General features: G+C 35.1%; 1 long non-coding RNA gene across 1 annotated transcript in view; it reads left to right on the forward strand.

Annotated features, from left to right (window-relative positions):
• LOC132508950 (uncharacterized) overlaps positions 1-12,867 on the forward strand; it is a 41,418-nt gene extending 28,551 nt beyond the window's left edge. Inside the window, exons 3-4 of the long non-coding RNA XR_009536845.1 lie at positions 7,003-7,184; positions 12,614-12,867. This is a non-coding gene — a long non-coding RNA (uncharacterized LOC132508950). The remainder of the gene's footprint in view (positions 1-7,002; positions 7,185-12,613) is intronic.
• The last annotated feature ends 9,560 nt before the right edge of the window (positions 12,868-22,427 follow it).

The raw sequence follows: 22,427 nt of genomic DNA on the forward strand, positions 1-22,427 counted from the left end.
TTCTTACACTTATTTCAATAGAGTTTTTTGAATCATTCAATTATTCCTACTACTCTTTTGAAAGTTTTGTTCTCTATTTCAATTTAATTAGTAAAGAGCTCAGTAATTACAGTGAGTATAGTTAATTTATTACACCACAAAGTTAATAATTATCTCCATCTTCCTCATGAAAAATGAAAGGACTGATTTGAGTTCATCATTTTTCTAACATACACTGTCACATTTATTTATTGAAGAATTTTAAGTTCCTCAATATATTGCTATTAGCTTTGTATATAGGCAACACTCATTTAGTTTTAACCATATATTTACCATTCTTTTTTTGTTTTTCCTTTCTACTTGTTCTTTATATTTTTTTTTCTGAAATCATTTTCCTTTTCATGAAATATATATCTAGATTTTCCTTTAATGAATGTTTACTCTCTTATTTTTTAATGTCTAAAAATTAAATTACTTTACCCCTCATTCACAAAAATATCATTTTCGCTGTGCATAAAATTATAGATTGATATATTTATATTTGGCATGTTCAAAAAATAATTTAGTTATGTTCAGGTTTCCATTATTACTGGTGGGAAAATCAGCATTTGGTCTAATTGTTAGTTACTTTATTATAACAAAAATTCTTTCCTCAAGCAGTCTTTTAGATCTTCTCTAAAGCTTATCTTTTATGTGCTATAGTTGGTCTATGGCAGTAGTTCTGAAAGTGTCATCTCCAGACCAGCAACATCAGTTTAGTCTTTTTAGATATGCAATCATGAGATATTTAATGTGGATATCTTTATATTTCTCCTCTTCTGAATTGGTTGAGCTTCAAGAATCTGTGGGTTTGTGCATTTCATGAATTTCCCAGATATAATATATTCATTAGGTTTGTTCCCTCCTCTCTCTCTCTTTCTCCTCTCTGAGACTTTAGTTAAAATTTATAACTTCTCCTTCCATACTGCATATATCTTAATCATTTTTTAAATTTTCATCTCTTTTTTTTTCCCTCTGGCTGCATTCCATGTGATTTCTTTGTATCTAGTTTCCTCCTAAATTGTCATCATTGTATAAAATTTTCTAATGTATCAGTAGAATTATTCATATAAATTAATGTATTTTTTTGTTTTTCTTCATATTTTATGTTAGTTTTATTTTTCAAATTTTGCTTGTCATTATTTGCTTTTTTCATTCCCTGTGAATATGGTCAATAAGGTTTCTTATTTTCCAAAACATTTTTAAGATAATTGATTTGTATCTGTATCTGCTAATTCCATCACCTTAAATCATTTTAGGTCTGTTTTCCTCATCTATTATTTCTCCTGGTTCCAGATCATGAAGCTTTGTTTCATTTTATATTTACTTTTTTTTTTGCATACACTGCTAATTTTCCTGGGAATTTTTTACATTGAAAGTCTAGCACATGAAGTGAAGACAATTTCTTGAGGAAAGTTTGTTTTTGTTTCTTCTAATATCTTTTGTGGAGTTGCTATTCTAGGATCATTTTAAATTATATTCCTACCAGAGATGTACCAAGCAGCCAGAGAAGTATACAATCAATCAGGCTATACATTTAAAGTGAATTTCTCCATCTTTTTTCAGTGCTAAAACATATATATCATTAGTTACCTCACAGTCCACTGATGATAATAGCTCTATTTCTATTCACCCTTGTATTGATGGTATAACCTATTAATGTCCCAACTTTACAGAAGAGTATAGCTTATTAGTAGCCTCTGGAATTCATATATTTTCCCATGCTCCATGAGGTCTCAAATACTCAGTTTCACCAAATTCAGCAAATATTCTAAATGTAAAACGTGTATGTTGTATTCCTCTTTCATACCTAAATTTAAGCCTTCACTTAATCCCTGGCCTGATTATTCTTAACTTTCTTTCAAGGTCATTGGTGATTTTAATTTTGTAAGATATATTATATGCAGTATCCACTTTTTAAATGAGAGAATAAATCTTGGCTCTGAATGCACTGTTATTGGAAACAACATTGTCTCTTTAAAATATAAACAGCTAAAACTCTGCCATCATATAGATGTTAAAACATTTCTTTGTCCATCTTGTAATTTAGAGTCTTTAGTATAATAATTAGTTATTTGAAGGTATTTTGAGTATCATGTATTTGTAAGTCTTTCTATATGTAATTTTCTCGTTGGGAACATAGTGATAAGCAAGCAGACTCATTTATTGCCCCCACAAAATTTAAATAATAAAGAAAAAGCAAGAATAAAACAGGCAAATAATAGTCTGATGAAAGTCTCGATGATGTACAAAGTGCCATGCTTGCTTATGGAAACAGAGCTAAATCTGTTGAGGGATATGAAACATAATTTACATGGATATGTGGAAAAGTATGTTTTTCAGTTAGAAACTGGAAAGTGTGTGTCTCAAGCCAAAAGAGGGGGTGTGATTAAAAATGAGAGAAAAAAATAAGGGACAAAGACCACATTATGGAGTATCTTACAAACACAAAGTGAATCATTGTGTACAGAATGTTTACTAATGCAAATTAAAAAATAGTATTAAATTTTCTCCTAGACTACTATAAAGGCAATAACATACACAATCTTAAGTAGTATATGCTTTTTAAAATCTTACAATAAATAAAGCTGTTCTAAACTGTTCATTTGCTGAGACATCTCTTACATCATGTGGTTTGCACACTGTAAGATGGAAAAGTATATGTACTTCCTATTTATTTGGAAACGATGGAAATAATATTAACTTTGAGGGAAAAAATATTCAAATCAAGGTAGATTAAGTAAGTTTAATATTTGTAGATCAAAGATAGGAAGACTAGCCCTAACAATTTAATTGAGGCTTCAGTGAATATACAGATGGTATTCTACTTTTCTATGGAATACACATTTGTTCAAAGTATGAATGTAAAAACTGTTCAGTAGACTGATTATAAGGAGTGTTTTATTCTAGGAAAATTTTTTTTAAAATTTAGAAACTTATAATTAGACTTCCGGAACATAATTAGTTTTTACCCAAAGAAATCATGTTTCACAATCATTAAGAATGTAAGAAACTACCTCAAAGAATCTGCCATGATTCAAGGACTGAAATGTTTTAATTTACCCAAAGAAAAGTCAAGTATCCCTTCACCACTTCTGCCTTTATCCTTGTCAGCTTCCCAAAATCTGTAGACACACTTGCTCTCTGGCTTCTTCCTGCTCCTCACATTCAGATGTGAAGCATATAGGTTAAGCCAGAACAAGGCTCTCTTCATAGTTGGTGTAAACTCTGTAGCCTGAAATACAAAGACTGGAAAGTAGGAGAAGGGCAGCAAGAAAAAGATGATAAATCTCAAAAAAAGTTACTTTGAAATCTGACAAATTTCTTATTTAAGTTTTCTCACACCTTTAAGTCACCTTACTGTAAGCTATTAAATAAAGGATTTAATGAGAGATTACTTAATGTTATAATTAGCTTATTTCATAAGTGTCTGCATAATATTTTTGAAAATAACCTTAGTTTAAATGTTTAATTACAATCAAAATGTGATTTGTTATACAAATACAGTAAAAACTAACAAGAATGAAAAAATGAAAATTCCCTTAGGGTCTGAGATATTGCCAATGGTAAAAAAAAACAAAACTTGATTTTTTTTGCTCATATTTCTCTTTTCCTACCCATATTAGTTTAAAAAAATAACTTTTACAGGAATGTTTTACAGTGCTTAAAAAATGTTTTGTATTTTGCCTTTTTCTGATAAAAATGGACATGGACTCAGTATTGATATATATGTACTAAAATTTCATTATTTCTAAAGAAATTTAGTGTCTCACTTTTTAGATTTACTGTGTAATGTGTTAATTCAGTTCCCTGTTGAGGGATATTTGTTTTCAAATGTTTATTATTTTGGACAATACTACAAATTCCACCATTTTTCACATACGTGTACATCCTTACAACAGCTTCTTTATAGAATCTTTCTTAAATGAAGAATTATTTGGTCAAATAGCAAATAAAATTTTGCTATGTATTCTGAGATTGTCTCAAATATTATCTTGCAGAATGATAATTTAGAGATAGAAATCTTCGACTGGATATGTCATATTTTATTTAGGAAATTTTTCAGAGTTCCAGGGTTGCTATATTATTGAAGACTTTCTTTATTTACAGCGTCCTATTCTTTATGTGGATGCTATGTTCTCTACAAACTCTCTGAGACTATAAATTGGGCTTTTTTCTAAACTTTTTAACTTTTTCTATTTCCTTAATTATTTCTATTTCCTTTGGGGGTAGTTTTTCTTATTGTTCATTTTTACTCTTATATTTTATGATGATGATTTTATGTAAATATGTGAATTTTTAATACTTACTGATATTTGTGACTGAAAATTTGGATTGACCCATAAAAGTGACTCAAAAGGAGAGGCCTATGCAAGGTTACATGATGAAGGCACAGTATGAAGGTATACTTAGGCAAATCAGGATTCCTACATTTGTAATATTAGAGGGAGCTTTTCACTGAATTTCTGGTATGTATTTTGTCATTTCCTTTGGTTCCATTGTAAAAGCCTAAAATTACCTTGTACTCTATTCTGCTTCTTTCCCCAGCCTTAACACATTAGCTTTGTTTTGGTATATTTATTTACTTTATTTTAAAGCATTTCTTCTGAATTTAGGCAGGAATTTAACAAATTTCCTCCTAGTCACTCTTATATGCAGAGAGTTTAAGTGACAATGACCCGACTTTTCAATAGGTCATCATTTAATTAATTACTTACTCCTTCCTTTTATACTTGATTACAGTATGCTAAGCTTTCCTGTGTCTATCTTCCTGAATTGCTTTATAGTTTAATTTACACATTTTTTTAACAATCCAAGTCAACACTGATTTATTAAACATCCTGTGATAAAATTAGAATTCAGCAATATAATGTTTTATTTTTGAAAAGTCAGTTTGAATAGAAGATAGATAGATAGATAAATAGATAGATTTCCAAGATAATGAATGAACCAACACCAGCAGCATTTTTGCCACCTCTTGAAGGATAGTTATATATCTATCCTTATATATATCAGTGTAAGAAACAGAATCCTTTCAAGTTTGTTAGCATTTATGCTGGAAGAGGCAAGGAGGCAAATTAAAAGGTCAGCTATTACAACCATTACTATTATTAGCATTATTCATAATAAGAGTAATAATGGCTAACTAGAATAAGTTGAATCTGTGCAAATACATGAATTCATACTGCTACTCAAAAGATGAAAGAAAATATGAAGTAAAAGGTATTTGTTTTATAAAAGTTACAATTGGATGAATTTATTTGAAATGGTTTAAGAATTCAGGGAGTGATAAGATATGCACAGTTCTTTTGTTACTTTTGTGAATGATATGTATGTTTTATACATCTGGGACATCTGGCAGGGACAAGGAGCAGGCCAGATGGTTCAAAATGAAAGATCTAGACAGAGAGAGTAGTTACTGTCAAATAATAAAAAAAAAAGTGCTAACTACTCACAAAATCCAACATATCTTTAGAGGTGAAACCCCCTAATGCATTGGAACCACCATATATAATAAAACACATTTTTTCTTGATAGTATTAACAAAACAGGTCAATGAATCACAGTGATATGGGTGATGTGATGTTGGACAGGCAATTTTTAAAGCTGTCTCATTTTAGAAGGAGCCAAGAATTTTAAAAGTGTAATGATAAACTTAGACAAAACAAACTTGATGCCAAGTAAAACACATGAAATTATAAATAAATTTTAAACTGCCCTCATGGGGAGTACAGCCACAGATTATAAAACAACTGGATTATTTATTTCACAAAATCTGTTGGACCACAAGAAAATATTGTTTGTCAGGTTGTATTTCCCTTTTTTATATTCATTAATTGAACAAACAGGTATAAAGTCCAAATTAGTTTTTTTTTGTTTTCTTATCTTTTTAGCTTGAGTTGAATGCACATGTTATTTACATACTTATAGCTTTATATATAGCAATCTGTAAATATTATCAATATTAATATTAAATATAACAATGAAACTGTTTAATAATCATTAGCAAACTTTTATATTTGTTTTATAACAAAAAAAGTATGTTGATGAAAGGTGAAATCTAATTATATTTATAAATATTTCCTGACCTTACTAAGACACAATGTCATTTCTTCTTTAAGAATAAAGAAGTATGTTTAACTTATATATTTTTATATATCTTCTATTTTATGTTTTTTTTTTTTTTTCTTTGCGGTACGCAGGCCTCTCACTGTTGTGGCCTCTCCCGTTGCGGAGCACAGGCTCCAGATGAGCAGGCTCAGCGGCCATGGCTCACGGGTCTAGCCACTCCGCGGCATGTGGGATCTTCTTGAAACGGGGCACAAACCCGTGTCCCCTGCTTCGGCAGGCAGACTCCCAACCACTGCACCACCAGGGAAGCCCTATTTTATGCATTTTTAATTTCTATATTTTTCCTGTAATTTTCCCCTGAAAATTAAGGGAAAAACCTCTTCATTTTGTGGTGTTTTATTAATATTTTTTCTTGGACTTCTTGTATTCAGCTTGTGTATGTCCATTTTAATTTGTAAGAAGTGTGTAATTTTGTTTTTGTTTTCTGGGAGTAATTTTCCTCCAAATGTATTTTTTATCTATCTTTTGATTTATTTCGGCTTTTTAATTGGAATATCCTTGTATGAATCTTCATTTGATTAGGGGAAACTTTTCACAAAATTAACATAATTCTCCTTGAGTTTCCAATAACTTTGTTTGAATGTTTTGTCTGTATATAAACTTAAACATTGCCTGCAGGACCAAGTATCAGAAATTTGTAATTAAATAAATCTTTCAGAATTTTGTTTTCTTTTTCTGTTGTTCCTTGAAAAGGAGAGAGACAATTGTGGAATTGGTTGTGCTATCTAGTAGTTAATAAATTTAATTATCTATGGAAGTCTGGTAACATTTTTCCCCCCCTGTAGACATGCTTATATTTTTGAGTTAGATTTTAATATTTTTCTCTGGCCTTTCTGCCAATCTTCTCTTTAGAAAATAAAGCAATCCTGTGCTACTGTGTCATCTATGGTGAGAAAAAAAGAACTACTACCCAGACATCACTGGATCCTGTTTTCAAGAGAGTAGATAGAATTGAATCCAGCAAGGAACCAGAACCTGTGACATCAATATCATGTGTGAGAAAATAAAGAAGGCATGGGTTTGCTTCTGATTAGGTAACTGACCTCAAATGGAAAGTTTTCTGATTTATCCATGGGCTCTTAACAACACAATACTACTCTTACCAACCTAAACATTATTAGTAGATGCCTATAACATTCTCTTTTAGTCTCTGTTTCTCTTTCCCGATTTCTCTCTCCCTCTCTCTCTGTCTCTTTCTCTCTCGTTTGGACCCAACATATAGGTATTAAAAATAAATAAATATAAAACAACAACAACAACAAAAAAACCTTGAGAAATGCTGTTTAAAAAGATTCTGGCCCAGTAAATATTAAAAGTATACTTGAAGAGATAATGTGTAAACAAAATGAACAAGTGGGTTTTTCATGCAATCTAATTGTTTGGAACATGGAAAGCAAAAGACTAGGCCACTTTTCTCTACATATCTTTGATTCCTTACTTTTACTCTTATTATGTCAATCATTTTGAACTTCATCTGATTCTTGGTGCTGCGAGTTCATTCTCACCAATCAAAATTCTAACAATTTTAACCTCAGTTAAATGTTACAGTAGAGGAAGCACTTTTGAAATATTAGGCATAAATATAAAAGTGGTATACTTGACAATTGTTGTTTAAGTCACCAATAAATGACTGAGTGCATGTTATAAACTTTCTATGAGATGTTGGAGATGTTTTTAAATCAACCATTTTTATTGTCATTTCCTCAACTGCATATCAATATATTGGATTTCTTTCCTATATATTTTTCCTTGTAGGTTTGTTTAGCCTCTAACAGAACAGATATTTCTGAATAGACTATTAAAATTGAGTTTTTGCTTACATAGCAATGAGAATGAGAGGCATTCAGCAACCAACTGCGTTTTCCAGATGGTCTCAGTAACCTTCCTTTCTTTAGGGTCTAAGCCAAAGATTAAACCCTCCACCTTAGGTTACTTTCTCTTAGTTCCATAACTACCTGCTGCATTCCAAGACTGCATAGCTATTAACAAATGTATGTTGCTAATACTGCTATAGATTAAGAAGGGACAGTCCTTCTCAGGAAAAGACACTGAGTTACTTTTCATCTATTCCTTTTTCTTTTACATTTTCCTTTCATCTACCTTGTTCTTTTCACTTCTTAAATAAGGTTGCCCTCATTTAAACTATGGTAACACTTTTCATAATCTCTTTATCTTCAATCAAATGTGATCAATAGAGAAATAACTTTTTTTTTGTAATGCTTGGGCATGGTTAAAACTTCGCTGCCAGGAAATTTTTATTCTAATGCTTAGCTTTCTCCAATTTTAAGTACTACCTTTTTCTGAGAGAACATTAGGTTAAAAAATATTATCATAGAAATATAAATTTATCAAAATTTAAATGTTTCAAACTATATGATCTCCTAGATAATGAAAATATATATATTCACTTGTTTCACAATGCTCCTTTATATAGGCTTCTGTTGTGTGATTTATGTTTTATAGATATAGAGTGCAAAATGATTTATGACTACTTATTACTTTTACTGATACCCTCATTTTCTTTAGAAAACATTCTAGACCTTGTACTGACATTAAAATCCTGATAAAGTGTAATTTTAAGAATTGACTATCCCCTTCACACACACACACACACACACACACACACACACACACACACACACACACATTTTGTTCCATTCTACCAGGCCAATGTTCACCTTTAGGTGATGGATTTTCAGTGCAGTTCAAGCCTGTTAATGTTAACAGGAGCTTATTGGAAGAGTCATAGTGAATGATGTAAAAATTGTGCTGCTGAGACTCAATTATAAGGTAGAATACTATTCAATCTCGATGATTACAGTGCATCTGAGATTTTTTTTTCATCTTCCTTATCTAGCTCTATGTCACAAGTTGGTGTTTTCATCTAGTCACATAGATAAATTCAGTTATCTTTAACACTTGTGATTTTAATCCATATTTCCATTTTATTTCATTCTTTCTTAAGCCTAAAATTTACATGGAAGCTGACTAATATTTTCTTTATTCTAACATTTCTAGCAACTCCATGACTGTTTAAAATACTTTTTACACTAGTACGACAATTTCAAATGCAACTATGAACATCTATTGATATTTTAGTTGCAATACTAAATGACACCAAAGTAAAAAAGTTTCTGAGAGTATATTTTAGTAAGTTTTTTTTTGTTTTTATATTTCAATCAGTAAGATGTTGAATCTGTTTTTTTTTTTCATGCAATTCCAATAATTTAGTTTAAAAACAGATATAGCCATAAGAACAGATTGGGAACCAATGACAACATAAAGATGCATTACTCACATTATGTTCAGGAATAATCTTTTGTGAAAATGGATCGTTATGAAATACAATACTGAATAAAAGTAAAACTGATGATTCTATATACTACTTTTTCTCCACTAATATGGAAATAATAAATCTAATTTATGTGGCTATTGAAGTTACAGGAATGGATGGAAGTTCAAAGAAGAAAGATAGAGCAGAGTGTATAGGGCAGAGTGTATAAGAAATCTGACATCTAAAATTTAATTAATAAAGGAATTGTTGACAAATAATATGCCAAGAAGTGGTTTTGTAATAATCAAGGACATTTGGTTACTGGCTAAATACTGAGATTATTGTTAATTACTTTTATGTTTTTGTAATACTATCATGGTCATATTAAAAATTAGTCTTTTTAAGAATATCTAAGAAAAAATTGCATAGAAATAATATGACATTTTAGATTTGCTTAATAATCTATGTTGGAGGATTGAGTTAAATGGCAAATTCAACACTAAAAATATGTTGATAATTTGTAAAAGCTAAATACTAATGGTTAAATACTAATCTAGACTTTTCATTTTAAATACACCTGGTTTAAAGTTTTCTAATATATAAGCACTGACATGCCTATTCCTGGGTTTGCTGATCAAAAGTTGGAGAGTGGAAAGATCATGATCTTTGGAATCAAACAGACATAGATTTAAGCCTGGGCTTCTCCAGTTGTGTAATATTAGAGGCATTAGTGAACATTAGAAGTTTTAACTTTTTATCTGGAAAATAGGGATATACTAATAGCTATATATTTGTGTATGTATAACTTACTAAATATATAGCACTAAAAATGTAACTAAAGAGGGTGCTGATCTAAGAATTCTGAATATGTTAACTCATTTAATCCTTAAAACAAACCTATGAGGTAGTTACTATTGCTATGCCCATTTTATATATGAGGAAACTTAGGCAGAGAAGTTTCAGTAATTTGCCAAAGTTTACACAGCTTTTAAATTTGTAAAGTTTAGATTCAGTCAGAACAGTGTGGTGTGAAATATGTACTGAATCACCATAATATCTAGCTCTTGTTATCTAACAAATGCAATTGTTGTATGTTATATATAGATATCCCTGTTATATTTCTTTGAACTCTCAACAAGTAAGACACATACAGAACATGAAGGAAAAGAAATATGAAGCTGTCTAATAATCAACAAATGCTAATTTCCATGATTAGAAATATTTCATGATTTCTACTAGTTTCAATATCTGAAAAAATCTATCTTTTCCTCATCACATGGACTGCATATTGTTGATTTTTCTGTGAAATGATATATTCAGGCTTGTATATTCTTGCTTTATATAAAAGAACCTAGAGTAAAATGTGATATATATATATATATATATATATATATTTATTTGCTTTCTCAAATGAGAACTAGCTTGCCATCTGAGGAAGAACATCCTTTTTCTTTTGTCTTTTGTGGTTTTGATTACTGTTCCATATTTGTTAGTTCATTAATTTGTCCATTAAATTATTAAGTACCAGGCACTGTGCTTGATGATGAAGATATTAACAGTGAACAAGATAAACATGAATCTTGTCCTCGTGGAGTTTATATTTTTGGGAGAACTAAAGAGTAATAAACAATTATGTCAAAATGATATACAAAGTGCTAGAGGGGCTTCCCTGGTGGCGCAGCGGTTGAGAGTCTGCCTGCCAATGCAGGGGGCACGGGTTTGTGCCCCGGTCTGGGAAGATCCCACATGCCGTGGAGAGGCTGGGCCTGTGAACCATGGCCGCTGAGCCTGAGCATCCGGAGTCTGCACGTCCAGAGCCTGTGTTCTGCAACAGGAGAGGCCACAACAGTGAGAGGCCCGCGTACCGAAAAAAAAAAAAAAAGTGCTGGAATAGGGGAAATATGAACAATATATGGCATTGACAATATCCCTAAAATAGCTTTAGCAGGAATGATGGAAAATTCATAGAGAAATTTATACTGAAACTAAACTTTGAAAAATATTGCCCTGCTATGGAATTATGTAAAATTATATGTTAAGAATCAAATGTAACAACATATGTGATACCCTTGAGGAATATTAACAAGCACAGATATAAGTTTAAAGTGGGTTCGAAATTAGGTTTGAAGGGAGCATTAAAAGATATGTCTAGAAAGATAAGCTGAAACCATAGAATGGAAGACGTAATCTCTGTTAAAAGTTTTGTGCTTTATTATAAGGATAATGGATAACCAATAAAAATTTAGAAAGATGATCATATTTGCATTTTAGAAAGATCATCCTGGCTTCAGTGTGAGAAGTGACTGGAAGAAATCAAGACTGTAATCAAGAATACCACTTAGGAGGTTGTTACAACTATCCAAGAAGAGATTATGGTTTTTGCATCAGCAGAGCTTTACTAGTCTTTCACAGAAGTGGGAAAAAAATTAGATATATTTATAAATTAGTATTCAAAGGACAATAATTGAACATGGGGTTGAATTCAGAAAAAAAGCCTCAGAATTCTACCTCAGTTTCTAATTTGAGCATCTGGTAGGTGGTAGTACTACTTTTTATTAATCCAGAAACAACAGGGAAAGAAAATGTTCTGGGACAATGATTAGGAGTCTAGTTGGGATATTTCAAAATTTGTCAGCCCTGAGGTGCATATAAAAATTTTTAATCATATTTCAATATATTGTAGTAAATTATTATGAGAGATAACCATGGTGGATGATATTGGTCTTGAGTAATTAAGAATCAAATGTCAGAATGGTAGTGTATATATGGACATATATACTCTACCAAACGTAAAATAGACAGCTAGTGGGAAGCAGTCGCATAGCACACAGAGATCAGCTCAGTGCTTTGTGACCAGCTAGAAGGGTGGGATAGGGAGGATGGGAGGGAGGGAGACGCAAGACGGAAGAGATATGGGGATATATGTATATGTATAATTGAGTCACTTTGTTATAAAGCAGAAACAACGCCATTGTAAAGCAATTATACTCCAATAAAAACGTTAAAAAAAAATCAAATGTCATTTGAAGCTATTGGAATGGATAAAAATCAATGCATGAATATTTATTTCCCAGTCCAAAAGAATCTTTTTTATTGAATCATAGTTGATTTACAATATTGTGTTGCTTTCAGGTGTACAGCAGTGATTCAGTTATATGCATAATTTTTTCAGTTTATTTTTTGTTATAGGTTATTACAAGATATTGAATATTGGACTTCCCTGGTGGTGCAGTGGTTAAGAATCCGCCTGCCAAAGCAGGGGACAAAGGTTCGAACCCTGGTCCAGGAAGATCCCACATGCTGTGGAGCAACTAAGCCTGTGAGCCACAACTGCTGAGCCTGCACTTTAGAGCCCGTGAGCCACAACTACTGATCCCACGTGCCACAACTACTGAAGCCTGTGCTCCTAGAGCCCATGCTCTGCCACAAGAGAACCCACTGCAATGAGAAGCATGTGCACTGCAACCAAGAGTAGCCCCTGCTCTCTGCAAATAAAGAAAGCCTGCGTGCAGCATCAAAGACCCAACACAGACAAAAATAAATTTATTTATTTATTTAAAAAAAAGACATTGAATATTGTTCTCTGTGTTATACTTAAATCCTTGTTGCTTATCTATTTTATATATAGTAGTGTGTATTTGTTAATCCCAAACTCCTACCTTATCCTCCCCCAACCTTCCTTTCCCTTTCAGTAACCATGAGTTTGTTTTCTATGTCAGTGAATCTGTTTCTCTTTTGTAAATAGATTAATGTGTATTATTTTTTAGATTCCACATGTAAGTAATATCATATAATATTTGTCTTTCTCTGACTTCCTTCACTTAGTATGATAATCTCTAGGCATTTCCAGGCTGCTGCAAATGGCAACATTCATTCTTATAGCTGAGTAATATTCCATTATATATATATAGATAGATAGATAGATGGATATGCACATATACACATCTTCTTCATCCATTCATCTGCCGATGGACATTTAGGTTACTGCCATGTCTTGGCTATTGTAAATAGCACTGCTGTGAACATTGGGGTACATGTATCTTTTTGAATTAGAGTTTTCTTCTTTTCTGGATATATGCCCAGGAGTGGGATGGAAGAATCTTTGTCTTACTGGAACATCGCAGCAAAGAAACAGGAGTCTCAACAGAGCGATGACTATTACAAAACAGCCTTGAGTTTTTATAACCCTTCAAGTAGCCAGAAGCAGATAGCCTATTTTTGGAAGAGCTCTGGCCTGGGAGCTAGAAGATACTGGCCCCAAATAAGCTCTCTGAATTTCTCCACTTTGAGGCATTGAGGTTGAGTTAGGGCAGTAATTCTCAGTCTTGCCTGCATGTTAGAGTAAACTTATCTACCAAGGAGTTTCTAAAAATCCCATGTCCACGCTGCACCCTACACTGATTAAGTAAGAACCTTCCAGGCATTCAACAGTAGTTTTTAAAGCTCTACAGGAAGTTCCAGTGTTTAGCCAAGATTAAGATCCATTAGTTTTGGAGATATCCAACTCTAAACATTTTATGATATTTTCTCAATATATCTAAACAATGCTTTGGTCAGAACAAAGCAATGCATGTGGCCTTGTGGCTCCAAACAGAAGAGTCCTCCACTCTCACAGGTGGAGGGGGCGGGGCACTGGAGTAGTAACCACAGATTAATTTGTTCTCAAGCTCACCTTCTCATGTGCCCTTTAGGAAGCAGAGCTCCCTGTCTTTATCTGACCATTTTAAGGAAGGCTCAACCCCAATATATCCAGCTAACCAAAAAAAAAAAAAAAAAAAATCAGATTTGGCAACAACACTTCCAAAAGGAATCATGTTTTCCCAACCCTGCTGATTATTATTTTCTACTTTCTCAGGGGCTGGCTTTTAAGTAATTCTTGGCTGCATGAATATTGAGAAGACTGAGAAATAGAACATGACTCCTACTGAAGGGAGGAGGAGAGGAAAAAGATTCTCCTGGGTACCTGTGAAGGCGTGCCAGAAAATTAGGTGGAAAACCATCGACTTGTCATGACATTAAGTAAAAGGAAGATAGTGGGCAAGAAATAAATGTTTAGTTATGTAATATGTTGTCCAGAGTTAAATAAGTCTTTTCATGAATATCCCAATGGAATTATTAGGGTAGAAATAAGATTTCAAGAAGTCAATGAGTAAATGAGAGTCAAAGGAGAGCAGCAAGGGCTATAGAAAACTGTTTAAAGGAGGACTGTTCATGTTAAGTGTTCATATCTGGATATTTATCAGAGAGAAATCTGAGTTACATCTGTCTCCTGGATTAATTTTTAATAATATGATTTTTCATTTTCAAAAGTATGACAGGGCTTCCCTGGTGGTGCAGTGGTTAAAAATCCACTTGCCAAAGCAGGGGACATGGGTTTGAGCCCTAGTCCTGTAAGATCCCACATGTCACAGAGCAACAAAGCCCATGTGCCACAACTACTGAGCCTGTGCTTTAGAGTCCGTGAGCTACAACTACTGAGCTCACATGCCAAAACTACTGAAGCCCACAAGCCTAGAGCCCGTGCTCTGTAACAAGAAAAACCACCACAGTGAGAAGCCTGTGCACCGCAATGAAGATTAGCTCCGGGGCCGAACGGCTTCAAGATGGTGGAAGAGTAAGACGCTGAAATCATCTTCCTCCCCACAAACACATCAGAAATACATCTACATGTGGAACAACTGCTACAGAACACCTACTGAACGCTAACAGAAGACCTCAGACCTCCCGAAAGGCAAGAAACTCACCACGTACCTGGGTAGGGCAAACGAAAAAAGAAAAAAACAGAGACAAAAGAATAGGGACGGGACCTGCACCAGTGGGAGGGAGCTGTGAAGGAGGAAAGGTTTCTACACACTAGGAAGCTGCTTCGTGGGCCGACACTGCGGGTTGCAGAGGGGGGAACCTTTGGAGCCATGGAAGAGAGTGCAGCAATGGGGGTGCAGAGGGCAAAGTGGAGAGATTCCCGCACAGAGGATCGTTGCCGATCAGCACTCAGAGGCTTGTCTGCTTACCCGCCAGGGCGGGTGGGGGCTGGGAGCTGAGGCTTCAGCTTGGGTTGGATCCCAGGGAGACGATTGGGGTTGGTGGCATGAACACAGCCTGAAGGGGGCTAGTGCGCCACAGCTATCAGGGAGGGTGTCCGGGAAAGTCTGGACCTGCCAAAGAGGCAAGAGACTTTTTCTTCCCTCTTTGTTTCCTGGTGTGCGAGGAGAGGGGATTAAGAGTGCCGCTTAAAGGAGCTCCAGAGACGGGCGCGAGACGCAGCTATCAGCGCGGACCCCAGAGACGGGCATGAGATGCTAAGGCGCTGCTGCCGCCACCAAGAAGTCTGTGTGAGAGCACAGGTCACTATCCACGCCGCCCCTCCCGGTAGCCTGTGCAGACCGCCACTGCCAGGGTCCCGTGATCCAGGGACAACTTCCCCTGGAGAACGCACAGCATGCCTAAGGTTGGTGCAACGTCATGCTGGCCTCTGCGGCTACAGGCTTTCCCCGCATCGGTACCCCTACCAGCCCCTGGCCTGAGTGAGCCAGAGCCCCGAAAGCAGTTGCTCCTTTAACCCTGTCCTGAGAGAAGAGCAGATGCCCTCAGGCGACGTACACGCAGAGGCGGGTCCAAATCCAAAGCTGAGCCCCAGGAGCTGAGGAACAAAGAAGGGAAAGGGAAATTTCTCCCAGCAGCCTTGGGAGCAGCGGATTAAATCTCCACAATCAACTTGATCTACCCTGCATCTGTGGAATACCTGAATAGACAATGAATCATCCCAAATTGAGGAAGTAGACTTTGGGAGCAACAATATATATATATATATATTTTTTTTTTTTTCCCTTTTTCTCTTTTTGTGAGTGTGTATGTATATGCTTCTGTGTGTGCTTTTGTCTGTATAGCTTTGCTTGTACCATTTGCCCTAGGGTTCTGTCTGACCGTTTTTTGTTTCTTTATTTTGTTTGTTTTTTTAATTAAATTTTTTTTTCTTAAAAATAATTTTTTATTTAAATTATTTTATTTTACTTTATTTTATTTTTATTATTATTAGTTTTTTTGCAGTATGTGGGGCTCTCACTGTTGTGGCCTCTCCCGTTGCAGAGCACAGGCTCCAGATGCTCAGGCTCAGTGGCCATGGTTCACGGGCCTAGCTGCTCCAAAGCATGTGGGATCTTCCCAGACAGGGGCACAAACCCGTATCCCCTGCATCAGCAGGCAGACTCTCAACCACTGCGCCACCAGGGAAGCCCTATTTATTTTATTTTATCTTCTTCTTTCTTTCTTTCTTTTCTCTCTTTTATTCGGAGCTGTGTGGAGGACAGGCTCTTGGTGTTCCAGACAGGCATCAGGGCTGTGCCACTGAGGTGGGAGAGCCAAATTCAGGACATTGGTCCACAAGAGACCTCCAAGGTTCATGTAATATCAAATGGTGAAAATCTCCCAGAGATCTCCATCTCAGTGCCAAGACCCCGCTCAACTCAATGATGAGCAAGCAACAATGCAGGACACCCTATGCCAAACAACTAGCAAGACAGGAACACAACCCCATCCATTAGCACAGAGGCTGCCTAAAATCATAATAAGGCCACAGACACCCCAAAACAAACCACCAGACATGGACCTACCAACCAGAAAGCCTCATCCAACAGAACACATACAGTAGTCCCCTCCACCAGGAAGCCTACACAACCCACTGAACCAACCTTAGCCTCTGAGGACAGACACCAAAAACCATGGAAATTACAAACCTGCAGCCTGCAATAAGGAGACCCAAACACAGAAAGTTAAGCAAAATGAGAAGACAGAGAAACATACAGCAGATGAAGGAGCAAGGCAAAAACCCACCAGACCAAACAAATGAAGAGGAAATAGGCAGTCTACCTGAAAAAGAATTCAGAATAGTGATAGTAAAGATGATCCAAAATCTTGGAAATAGAATGGAGAACATACAAGAAACGTTTAACAAGGACCTAGAAGAACTAAACAGCAAACAAACAGTGATGAACAACACAATAAATGAAATTAAAAATTCTCTAGAAGGAATCAATAGCAAAATAACTGAGGCAGAAGAACGGATAAGTGACTTAGAAGATAAAATAGTGGAAATAACTACTGCAGAGAAGAATAAAGAAAAAAGAATGAAAAGAATTGAGGACAGTCTCAAAGACTTCTGGGACAACATTAAGTGCACTAACATTCTAATTATAAGGGTCCCAGAAGAAGAAGAGAAAAAGAAACGGACTGAGAAAATATTTGAAGACCTTATAGTTGAAAAGTTCTGTACTATGGTAAAGGAAATAGTTAATCAACTCCAGGAAGCACAGAGAGTCCCATACAGGATAAATCCAAGGAGAAACATGCCAAGACACATAATAATCAAACTATCAAATATTAAATAAAAAGAACAAATTTTAAAAGCAGCAAGGGACAAACAAAAAATAACACAAAGGGAATCCCCATAAGGTTAACAGCTGATCTTTCAGCAGAAACTCTGCAAGCCAGAAGGGAGGGGCATGGCATATTTAAAGTGATGAAGGAGAAAACCTACAAACAAGATTACCCAGCAAGAATCTCATTCAGATTCACAGAGATATTAAAAGCTTTACAGGGCTTCCCTGGTGGCACAGTGGTTGGGAGTCCGCCTGCCGATGCAGGGGGCGTGGGTTCGTGCCCCGGTCCGGGAAGATCCCACATGCCACGGAGCGGCTGTGCCCGTGAGCCATGGCCGCTGAGCCTGTGTGTCCGGAGCCTGTGCTCCACAACGGGAGAGGCCACAATAGTGAGAGGCCCGCGTACCGCTTAAAAAAAAAAAAAAAAAGCTTTACAGACAAGTAAAAGCTAAAAGAATTCATCACCACCAAACCAGCTTTACAAGAAATGGTAAAGGAACTTCTCTAAAAAGGAAACACAAGAGAAGAAAAAGACCTACAATAATAAACCCAAAACAATTAAGAAAATGGTAATAGGAACACACATATCAATAATTACCTTAAATGTACATGGATTAAATGCTCCAACCAAAAGACATAGACTGGCTGAATGGATAGGAAAACAAGACCCATATATATGCTGTCTACAAGAGACCATCTTCAGGCCTAGGGACACATACAGACTGAAAGTGAGGGGATGGAAAAAGATATTCCATGCAAATAGAAATCAAAAGAAACCTGGAGTAGCAATTCTCATATCAGAAAGAATAGACTTTAAAGCAAAGACTGTTACAAAGACTAAAGCAAAGACTATTACAAAGAACTATTACATAATGATAAAGGGATCAATCCAAGAAGAAGATATAACAATTGTAAATATTTATGCACCCAACAGAGGAGCACCTCAATACATAAGGCAAATGCTAGCAGCCATAAAAGGGGAACTTGACAGTAACACAATCATAGGAGAGGACTTTAACACCCCACTTTCACCAATGGGGAGATCAACCAAAATGACAATAAAAAAGGAAACACAAGCATTAAATGATACATTAAACAATATGGACTTAATTGATATTTATAGGACATTCCATGCAAAAACAACAGAATACACATTCTTCTCAAGTGCTCATGGAACATTCTCCAGGATAGATCATATCTTGGGTCACAAATCAACCGTTGGTAAATTTAAGAAAATTGAAATCATATCAAGTATCTTTCTGACCACAACGCTATGAGACTAGCTATCAATTACACGAAAAAATCTGTAAGAAATACAAACACATGGAGGCTAAACAACACACTACTTAATATCCAAGAGATCACTGAAGAAATCAAAGAGGAAATCAAAAAATACCCAGAAATAAATAACAATAAAAACACAACGACCCCAAACCTATGGGATGCAGCAAAAGCAGTTCTAAGAGGGACATTTATAGCTATACAAGCCTACCATAAGAAACAAGAAACAACTCAAACGAACAACCTAACCTTACACCTAAATCTATTAGAGAAAGAAGAACAAAAAAACTCAAGGTTAGCAGAAAGAGAGAAATCATAAAAAATCAGATCAGAAATAAATGAAAAAGAAATAAAGGAAACAATAGCAAAGATCAATAAAACTAAAAGCTGGTTCTTTGAGAAGATAAACAGAATTGATAAACCATTAGCCAGACTTATCAAGAAAAAAAGGGAGAAGACTCAAATCAATAGAATTAGAAATGAAAAAGGAGAAGTAACAACTGACACTTAGAAATACAAAGGATCATGAGAGATTACTACAAGCAACTATATGCCAATAAAATGGACAACCTGGAAGAAATGGACAAATTCTTAAAAATGCACAACCTTCAGAGACTGAGCCAGGGAGAAGTAGAAAATATGAACAGATCAATCACAAGCAGTGAAATTGAGACTGTGATTAAAATCTTCCAACAAACAAAAGCCCAGGACCTGACGGCTTCACAGGCGTATTCTCTCAAACATTTAGAGAAGGTTAATACCCATCCTTCTCAAACTCTTCCAAAATATAGCAGAGTGAGGAACACTCCCAAAGTCATTCTGCAAGGCCACCATCTCTGATACCAAAAACAGACAAAAATGTCACAAAGAAAGAAAACTACAGGTCAATATCACTGATGAACAGAGATGCAAATATCCTCAACAAAATACTAGCAAACAGAATCCAACAGCACATTAAAAAGATCATACACTATGATCAAGTGGAGTTTATCCCAGGAATGCAAGGATTCTTCAATATATGCAAATCAATCAACATGATACACCATATTAACAAATAGAAAGGGAAAAAACATATGATATTCTCAGTAGATGCAGAGAAAGCTTTTGACAAAATTCAACACCGATTTATGATAAAAACCCTCCACAAAGTAGGCATAGAGGGAACTTTCCTCAACATAATAAATGCAATATATGACAAGCCCACAGCCAACATCGTCCTCAATGGTGAAAAACTGAAATCATTTCCAGTAAGATCAGGAAGAAGACAAGGTTGCCTACCTTCACCACTATTATTCAACATAGTTTTGGAAGTTTTAGTCACAGGTATCAGAGAAGAAAAAGAAATTAAAGGAATCCAAATTGGGAAAGAAGAAGTAAAGCTGTCACTGTTTGCAGATGACATGATACTATACGTAGAGAATCCTAAAGATGCTAGCAGAAAACGGATAGAGCTAATCAATGAATTTGGTAATGTAGCAGGATACAAAATTAATGCACAGAAATCTCTTGCATTCCTATACACTAATGATGAAATACCTGAAAGTGAAATTAAGAAAACACTCCCATTTACCATTGCAAGAAAAAGAATAAAATATCTAGGAATAAACCTACCTAAGGAGACAAAAGACCTGTATGCAGAAAATTATAAGACAATGATGAAAGAAGTTAAAGATGATACAAATAGATGGAGAGATGTACCATGTCCTTGGATTGGAAGAATCAACATTGTGAAAGTGATTCTACTACCCAAAGCAATCTACAGATTCAATGCAATACCTATCAAACTACCAATGGCATTTTTCAAAGAACTAGAACTAAAAATTTCACAATTTGTATGGAAACACAAAAGACCCCAAATAGCCACAGCAATCTTCAGAAAGAAAAATGGAGGTGGAGGAATCAGACTCCCTGACTTCAGACTATACTGCAAAGCTACAGTAATCAAGACAGTATGGAACAGTAACAAAAACAGAAATATAGATCAATTGAACAGGATAGAAAGCCCAGAGATAAACCCATGCACATATGGTCACCTTATATTGGATAAAGGAGGCAAGAATATACAGTGGAGAAAAGACAGCCTCTTCAAAAGTGGTGTTGGGAAAACTGGACAGCTACATGTAAAGGAATGAAATTAGAACACTCCCTAACACCATTCATAAAAATAAACTCAAAATGGATTAAAGACCTAAGTGTAAGGCCAGACACCATCAAACTCTTAGAGGAAAACATAGGCAGAACATTCTATGACATACATCACAGGAAGATCCTTTTTGTCCCATTTTCTAGAGAAATGGAAATAAAAACAAAAATAAACAAATGGGACCTAATGAAACTTAAAAGCTTTTCCACAGCAAAGGAAACCATAAACAAGATGAAAAGACAACCCTCGGAATGGGAGAAAATATTTGCAAATGAAGCAACTGACAAAGGTTTAATCTCCAAAATTACAAGCAACTCATGCAGCTCAATAACAAAGAAACAAGAAACCCAATCCAAAAATGGGCAGAAGACCTCAATAGACATTTCTCCAAGGAAGGTATACATATTGCCAACAAACACGTGAAAGAATGCTCAACATCATTAATCATTAGAGAAATGCAAATCAAAACTACAATGAGATAACATCTCATACTGGTCAGAATGGCCATCATCAAAAAATCTACAAACAATAAATGCTGGAGAGGGTGTGGAGAAAAGGGAACTCTCTTGCACTGTCGGTGGGAATATAAATTGATATAGCCACTATGGAGAAAATTATGGAGGTTGCTTAAAAAACTAAAAATAGAACTACCATATGACCCAGCAATCCCACCACTGGACATATACCCTGAGAAAACCATAATTCAAAAAGAGTCATGTACCAAAATGTTTATTGCAACTCTATTTACAATAGCCAGGACATGGAAGCAACCTAAGTGTCCATCAACAGTTGAATGGATAAAGAAGATGTGGCATATATACAAAATGGAATATTACTCAGCCATAAAAAGGAATGAAACTGAGTTATTTGTAGTGATGTAGGTGGACCTAGAGTCTGTCATACTGAGTGAAGTAAGTCAGAAAGAGAAAATCAAATACCATATGCTAACACGTATATATGGAATCTACAAAAAGAAAAAGAAAATGGTCAGAAGAACCAGGGGCAAGATGGGAATACAGATGCAGACCTACTAGAGAATGGACTTGAGGATACGGGGTGGGGAAAGGGTAAGCTGGGACAAAGTGAGAGAGTGGCATGGACATATATACACTACCAAATGTAAAATAGATAGCTAGTGGGAAGCAGCTGCCTAGCAGAGGGAGATCAGCTTGGTGCTTTTTGACCACCTAGAGGGGTGGGATAG

Source organism: Lagenorhynchus albirostris, chromosome 18 (assembly GCF_949774975.1).
Source record: "Lagenorhynchus albirostris chromosome 18, mLagAlb1.1, whole genome shotgun sequence".
Classification (NCBI taxonomy): Eukaryota; Metazoa; Chordata; class Mammalia; order Artiodactyla; family Delphinidae; genus Lagenorhynchus; species Lagenorhynchus albirostris.